This window comes from Cannabis sativa, chromosome 2, assembly GCF_029168945.1.
Source record: "Cannabis sativa cultivar Pink pepper isolate KNU-18-1 chromosome 2, ASM2916894v1, whole genome shotgun sequence".
NCBI classification, from domain to species: Eukaryota; Viridiplantae; Streptophyta; class Magnoliopsida; order Rosales; family Cannabaceae; genus Cannabis; species Cannabis sativa.
In genome coordinates, this window is record NC_083602.1 from 36461819 (window position 1) to 36469883 (window position 8065).

General features: G+C 41.9%; 1 non-coding gene across 1 annotated transcript; it reads right to left on the minus strand.

The window, feature by feature from the left end:
• Nucleotides 1-6734: 6734 nt before the first annotated feature.
• LOC115718253 (small nucleolar RNA R71) lies at nt 6735-6841 on the minus strand. Its single transcript, XR_004011834.2, has one exon. It is a non-coding gene; the product is annotated as a small nucleolar RNA R71 (small nucleolar RNA).
• Nucleotides 6842-8065: the final 1224 nt, after the last annotated feature.

The window sequence follows — 8065 nt, forward strand, 5'->3', positions numbered from 1 at the left end:
TCCTAAGAACCGGTCCAAGTTCCAGGTCCCGAGTTTGGGTTCGGGTCCAAGTGTGGGTCTTCAATCTAAGTCTGAGTCCTAGGTCTGGGTTTGGGTCCGAGTTCGGGTTCAATTTTGGGTTTGGGTACCGAGTCTAGGTTCATGTTTGGATTTAGGTCCGGATCTCGATTCGAGTTTGTGTTCGGATCCTGGTCCAGTTTGGGTCCTAGATAAGGTTTGGGTTTGGGTCTAGGTTCGGGTCCGAGTCCTAGATTCAAATACCGACTATGGGTCGACTCTAACCCCTAGGTCTCGGGTCCTAGGTCGAGATCCAAATACTGCTTCAATTTTAGTTCATGTCCTTGGTCTTTGTCTTGATCCCTGGTCTGGTTTTTGGTTTGGGGTCAAATCTTGGGTCTCGAGTCCTGGGTCTAGGTCAAGGTCCATGTTCGGGTCCGGGTATGGGTCCTCAATTTAAGTAAGGGCCCTAGGTCCCAGTTCCAGTTCTAGTCCCTGTCTAAGTGCAGGTCCTAATTCGTGTTCTAGTGCAGGTCTTGGTCTAGGGTCTTGGCTCGGTATGGCTCTTGGTCTCGGTTTGGTTCTAGAGTCCCCAGTTTGAGTCTTGAGTCTCGTGTCTCGGGTCTCGATCTTATTCCCAGTCTGGGTTTGGGTCTCGGTCCTAGTCTAAGTTCAGGTCTGAGTTTTGGCCCGGGTTTGAGTTCTAGTATGGGTCCGAGTTCTAGTCCGAGTCCCGAGTGACGAGTTCCGAGTTCTGGGTCCCAGGTCCGAGTTCAAGTCCAGGTATGAGTTTTGGTCTAGGTCGTTGTTTTGGATCTCGGTCTGGGTCCATGTTTCGTTCCGGGTCTGGTTTAGGTCTGGGTCGTGGTCCCGTTCTAGAGTCCCACTTCAGTTCTTGTTCCATTTTAAAGTCATAGGTCTAGGTCTTGGTTCGGAATTGGGTAAGGGTTCGGGTCTTGCACTACTACAAATATCAGAATTCGCAACGGTCCTAAAAACAATTTTTTTCAGGCACCGTTGCTAAAAAAATTAAGTAACTATTTAAAATCGTCGAGAAAAAATTTGTATTCCCGACGGTTTAAAATTGTAGTAAACAAAATATGTGACGTTTTTTAATAAAATGCAATCTTTTTAATGGACCTTTATAGACGACGGTTAAAAACCGTCGCCTATACTAAAGGCGACTGTTTAAAACCGTCACGCCTATAGTATAGGCGACGGTTTTAAAAAGTCGCATATAAGGGTCCATTGAAAAATCATCACCTACTTCTTGCCACATTTCCCACGTGCCCACCTACTTTTTTTCTATTTCCCACATGCCCACCTATATCTTCTCACCTATTTCTTCTCCATTTCCCACACCCTAAAACAAAAATCTTAACTCTCCAAAACCCCACCCATGCCTCTGCACCATCGCCCTCCTCTCTCGCCATTTTCCTCCCTCTCTGGATCTCCATTTCTTCTTGTCTCTCTCGTCCATCGATCTCCACCCACCGCTCTTCCGTCGGTCTTTCTCTACTCTTCGTCGCATACGTCGGACCACCACCACCTACCGTCGGTGTCCCTCTGATCATCGTCTCATACTTCGGACCACCACCACCTCTCGTCCGTCTCCCTCTCTCTCTTTCTTTCTCTCCAAGCTCGGTATAAATACATTTATTTATTTATATACTTTTTAATTTATTATACATATTTATTTTGTTATTGTATAAATTTAATAAGTTTTAAAGTTAGTTGTTATTGTAACAAAATTCATTAGTTGTTTTATTTTAATTTAGGTAAAATCATAAAGCTAATGAGTTCAGGTCCTAGGTCCTGGCCCATGTCCCAAGTTTAGGTGCAGGTTTGGGTCTCACACCGAGACTGGGGTTCAATACTGGTCCTGGGTGCGGTTCCATGTTCGAGTCTAGGTTTGGGTCTGTGTTCGGGTCTCGACTCCCGATCCATGTTTGGATCCAAGTCTAGGTCCTAGTTCGGGTATGGGTGTGGGTCTGAGTCTGGGTCTGAGTCCGGTCCACATTGTGGTCTCGGTCCTATTCTTGGGTCCAGTTTTGCTTCCGATTCTAGTTCTAGTTTCGTGTCACGGGGTAAGGGTTCGGTTCTAGGTTTAGGTCTGGGTTTGGGTCTGGGTTTGGGTCTAAGTCCTGGTCCGGTTCTCAGTCCAAGTGTGGGTTTAGGTTTGGGTTTTGGTTCGGGTCCCAAATCTAAACACCGAATACCAGTCAAGTCTAAGCCAACGGTCTAGACCCAAATTTTGGTATCGAGTCTCGATCTGGTTCTAGTTCGGGTGCCAAATCCCAAGCTCCGTCCTAGGTTTGTGTCGGGGTTTTGGGTCGGGTCTTGGGTCCCAGTTCTGTTCTCCAGGTCCCTATCCCAATTCTGAGTTTGGGTCCAAATTTTTGCCTGGGTTTGGGTCTCGGTCTGGGTCCTAGTGCTGGTCTGGGTTTGGATCCTGGTTTGGGTTCGAGTTGGGGTATTGATATGAGTTTTGGTCTAGGTTTGGGTTTGGGTCTGGGTGCTAGTCCTAATCACAGTCTGGTTCTGGGTCCGAGTTATGAACCAGGTCTGGGTTTGGGTTCGGCCTCGGGTCCCAAACCCGAACACTGAATATTGGTCTGGGCTGAGTCCTGTTCTGATTCTAACTCTGGGTCTGGGTCGGGTCCGTGCCCTGGGTCCAGATCTAAATTCCACTCTCGGGCCCTAGACTAGTTCTAGTTCGGGTGTTGGATCCCAAGTTGGGTCCTAGGTTCGGGTTCGGCTCTTGGGTCAAGTCTAGGGTCTCGGTCCTAATACTTTGTTTAGGTCCCTATCTCGGTTCCTGGTCCGGGTTCCTGTTCTTGTCTGGGTTTGGGTCTCGGTCTGAGTCCCAGTTTGGGTTTGCGTCTCAGTTTGAGTTCTGGTCTGGGTTTGGGTTTGGGTTTGGGTGCTAGTCCTTGTCATGGTCCGGTTCTAGTTCCTTTTAAGATCATAGGTTTCGGTTAAGGTCCGAGTTCATGTTGAGGTTTGAATCTTGGTTTGAGTTCGGGTCCAAATTGGAGTCTGGGTGTGGGTTCGGGTCTGAATCCCAGTCTGGGTCTGGGTCTGGGTTTGGGTCCCGAGTCTTGGTCCAGGTTTGGGTTTGGGTCCGTGTCTGAGTCCTAGGTTCTAATCCCGATATGGTTTTAGGTTCGGTTCTGGGTCTAAGTCTTGGGTTTTGATCCCAGTTTGGGTTCGTGTCCAGATTCGGGTCTAGGTTTGGGTCTAGTTTTGGGTTTGGGTCTGAGTTTGGGTCTTGGGTTTGAATCTGATTACGGGTTCAGGTTCGGGTTTGTGTTTAGTCCCGGTTTGGGTTTGGTTTTGGGTTCTGGTCCTGGTTTGTGTGTAGGGCGGGCTCTGGGTCTAGGTCCGACTTTGGGTTTTGTGTCCAAGTCCTTGTCAAGGTCTGGGTCCAAGTCTCGGGTTCTTATCTAGCTCTGGGTTCCAGGGCCCGGGTCTGGGGTCCAAGTCCCCCATCTAGGTCAGCGTCCTAGGTCCCACTCTAGGTCCAGATTGAGGTTTGGGTCCCAAATCCTTGTCCAAGTTTGGGTTCAAGTCTGGGTTCGGGTTTGGGTGATTGAAAAAAGAAGGAGGGGCGGCAGTGTGCTACTCCAGGGACGCCACTCAAAGCAAGAAAAAGAAAAGGAAAATGAAGAAAAAAAGAAAAAGAAAAATAAAAAAAGAAAAAGAGAGAGAGAGAGAGTTTTATTTAGGGTTTTAATTTAGCATTTTTATTTTGAGATTGGCAAAAATCAAGAGGAAGAAGAAGAGGAAATAGGAGGAGAAACTTAGAGTCTTGTGGCAACTCCAAATGGGTTTTATTTCTATCTTTCTCTCTTTTTCAACTTTGTAATTTTTGCACAATTTAGTATGAACTAATTTTTCTTTTTACTAGAATTATTTTGTTGGCTGAAAATTGTGATTTAATATTTTGTTGCTATGTTTAGTAAATTGGTTTTGTTCATTCAAGAGTGTTTATTGTGCAATTGCTTACTTTTGCTTGATCACCATTAGTAAGTAGTAGCTAATCTTGATTTTGGAAAAAATAGGGTTAGTGGAATTGCTTGAATGATGCATGAATATCAACTTGGAAAAGTGTGATTTGTAAATAGCATAGGAATGTGTTATTTACCTTGTATGACTTGAAGGAATTGTGCTTAAATTGGTATTCTTAAAATTAATTGGGCATAGGAATATGTTAATTAATTAGAGAATCAAACCATAAACACTTTGGAAAAAGGATTATGACATTTTAAATTCCTAGTTGACATTATCAATTTACAACAATACTCATTAGCACCATTATATCAACTTTGCATTTTTAGGCCAATTTAATAATTCTAGCTTGTTTTTTTTTCATAGTTTGTGTTTGTTAATTTTTTACATATTCTCATCACTTTATGTTATTTTTGTTGAAACCAATTTGTGAGTAATTAGTTTTATAAATTATTTTCTAATTTTCAATCCCTGTGGAGACGATACTCGATTTATCACTTTATTACTTGTTACGATTGCGTATACTTGCGTACACAATTTTTCACAACAAGATTTAGAGTTATTTTCATATCTTTAAGCTTGAATTTAATGTGAATTGTGGAGCAATTAATGTCTATATTGCGTAATTGTGTTTAGTTTGTTGTGTCTTTGTAATAAATGGAAGTGTGTGTGTTAGTAAGTGTTAGATGGACTTATGTTGTTGTTTTTATGTGTTTTAAGCAGAAAAAATACAAGAATAGGTATTTGGAAATATTTGGGACAAGGAGAAAAAGGAGCAGAAAAATGCTTATTGCTGACTGGCATTGCTATAGCAATCATCGCGTAGCAATTTGTCAGCCCAGTAAGTTTATTTTGCGTATAGTCCAAATTGGCTTTAATGAAAAGAAAAACGAGCTGAGGTGGCGGATTTTGGCTATTGACTCAACAAACATGTGGAAAATGAAGGACAAGTGGGTGATGATTGGGATTTCCAATTAGGGTAAACTTTGGTACCCTAATTGGGGAACAAAAAGGAAAGAGGAGGTCATAATAGAAAGAAGGGTGGCTGCACTTTGAAAGGGTACGAAAAAGAATACAGCAGCAAGGATAGAAAAAGTACAGAGGAAAAGAAAGAGTACAAGGATAGAAGAAGAAGTTTGAGAAGAAGGAGAAGAAGGCAACATTCAAAGAAAGGATTTGAGCTCATCACTCATTTCCCTTGCTCTCTACTTCGTTTGTATCATTTCCTTCTCTTCAAGTTCTCTTTAACTCCATGAACAATATGTTTTCTAGTTTTGAGTTTTTAATTTCAGCTATGCACTAAACTTTTTGAGATTTGGGTGGTTATGAACCCTTGTATGGACTAGTGTTTTGATTTTGCAATGATGAAGTAATCTTGGCTTAGTTCAATTAGTTGTGATGAGATGTTGAATGAATGTTAATTTTTGGCCATTTTTAACATTTAGCAAGCTAGATCTTACTTGGAAAAGTAAGACCTAGTTGAACCCTTCTAATTGATGCATGATTTTTACCTTTACTTTTAGGTATTAATTAGTAGTGAAATAGGAATATTTTGCTACCATGTATAACTAAGGATTTGATGCTCTATTGGGCTATTTGTGATCTAAACTGATGTAGGAATGCATTGTGAGATTGTGAATGGTTTATTGCAAGTTTTGGAAAAAGCTTGCTGGTTTTTTTGAAATCTGTTACTTTCCCAGGATTGCTGAGTCATTGCTGTATCAACTGGGACATACAAGTGGAAATTAATCACCCAAATCTATTTTCCTAATCTGAAATTACCACCATTTTAATCACTTTTAGTTTCTTATTTTTAGTTTATTTAGTTTAAAAAATTAGTTCTCAAGTTTAGATTCAAGGCTATAGATTTTTCTCGTGAATTACATGTGTGACTTTATTTTATTTTTATTTGAAATTCTTGGAATTACTTTTAGTTGATTTAACATTATTTAGTAAAAAGTCCCTGTGGAGACGAACTTTGATTACTTATCATTGTATTACTTGTTTGTGATTGTGTACACTTGCGCAATTATAAAGCAATAGAATTTTCACAACAAGTTTTTGGCGCCGTTGCCGGGGACTTTAAGTTCTAAATTTTGTTTTATCAACTAATTGACATTCTAAGAATTTTTGTGCTTTTAATCTTGCTGGTTTTTCTTTGAAATCTCAGGTATCTATAGTGTATGAACCAACAAGAGGACTTTGAACTTGCTCCTATTGATCCCGAGATTGAACGTACATTCCGAAGAAGAAGAAGGGTTCAAAAGGCTAAGGGTCGAGATATCATGGCTGAAAATTTTGATGATGATGGGGTTGCTCCACAAATTGCTAATCCCGTCATGTTGGCAGATGATCGAGCAAGGGCTATAAGGGAGTATGCAGCCCCCATGTTTAATGAGCTCAATCCAGGCATTGTGAGGCCTGAAATACAAGCACCGCACTTTGAGCTCAAGCCAGTGATGTTTCAAATGCTCCAAACCGTGGGGCAATTCAGCGGGATGCCAACTGAAGATCCTCACCTCCATCTCCGTTCATTTTTGGAGGTGAGTGATTCTTTCAAGATCCAAGGAGTGAGTGAAGAGGTGTTAAGGTTGAAGCTATTCCCATTCTCACTACGAGACCGAGCTAGATCATGGCTCAACACTTTACCTCCTGATTCTGTGACCAATTGGAATGACCTTGCTGAGAAGTTTCTGAGGAAATACTTTCCTCCTACTAGAAATGCAAAATTCAGAAGTGAGATCATGTCTTTTCAGCAACTTGAAGATGAGTCCACAAGTGATGCGTGGGAGAGGTTTAAGGAACTTTTGCGAAAGTGTCCACATCATGGCATTCCACATTGTATTCAGATGGAGACTTTTTATAATGGCTTGAATGCAGCTTCTCGAATGGTGTTAGATGCATCGGCCAATGGTGCTATTTTGTCGAAGTCTTACAATGAAGCATTTGAGATTTTGGAAACCATTGCAAGTAACAACTACCAATGGTCCAACACAAGAGCTCCAACAAGTAGAAAAGTGGCGGGAGTCCTTGAGGTAGATGCAATAACAGCTTTGACAGCTCAAATGGCTTCCATGACGAATGTTTTGAAGAATTTGAGTATTGGGAACGCTAAAAATATTCAACCAGCTGCTGCCATTCAAAGTGATGATGTCTCATGTGTGTTTTGTGGAGAAGGGCATGTGTTTGAGAAGTGTCCATCTAATCCGGAGTCCGTTTGTTACATGGGAAATCAGAATTTTAACAGAAACAATGGGGCATTCTCAAACTCTTACAATCAATCTTGGAAGAATCATCCTAATTTGTCTTGGGGAGGTCAAGGAGCAAGCTCAAGCACCGCACCAGCCCAAGGAAGACAAGCATATCCACCGGGTTTTTCACAACAACCCCGACATTCACAACATGCTCAAAATGCCCAACCAAGTTCTTTGGAAAGTCTAATGCGGGATTATATGGCCAAAAATGATGCGGTGATACAAAGTCAAGCTGCCTCTCTTCGAAACTTAGAGTTGCAACTTGGACATTTGGCCAATGAATTAAAAGCTAGGCCGCAAGGTTCTTTGCCTAGCGACACGGAAAATCCAAGGAGGGATGGGAAGGAACAATGCAACGCCATTCAGCTAAGGAGTGGCAAGCATCTGAAAAATTCTGAGGAGGAAATAAAGGGTAGTGGGGAGCCCACTTCAATCCAAATCGACGAAAAATTGAGAAAAAAAACTGCCCAGGAAATTGCTGATACCAGACCAGTTGATACAGCATCGGGTCAGCAACCTGACAGTCAGCAATCCGCACCAGTATGTTCTAGTCCTAAACCACCCCTTCCATTTCCTCAAAGATTTCGGAAACAGCAGCAAGATGGGCAATTCAGGAAGTTTTTGGATGTGTTGAAACAGCTCCATATCAATATTCCCTTGGTAGAAGCGCTAGAGCAAATGCCAAATTATGTCAAGTTCTTAAAAGATATTTTGACAAAGAAAAGGAGGCTTGGCGAGTTTGAAACGGTCGCTTTGACCGAGGGCTGTAGCGCTATGTTGAAGAATAAAATTCCACCTAAATT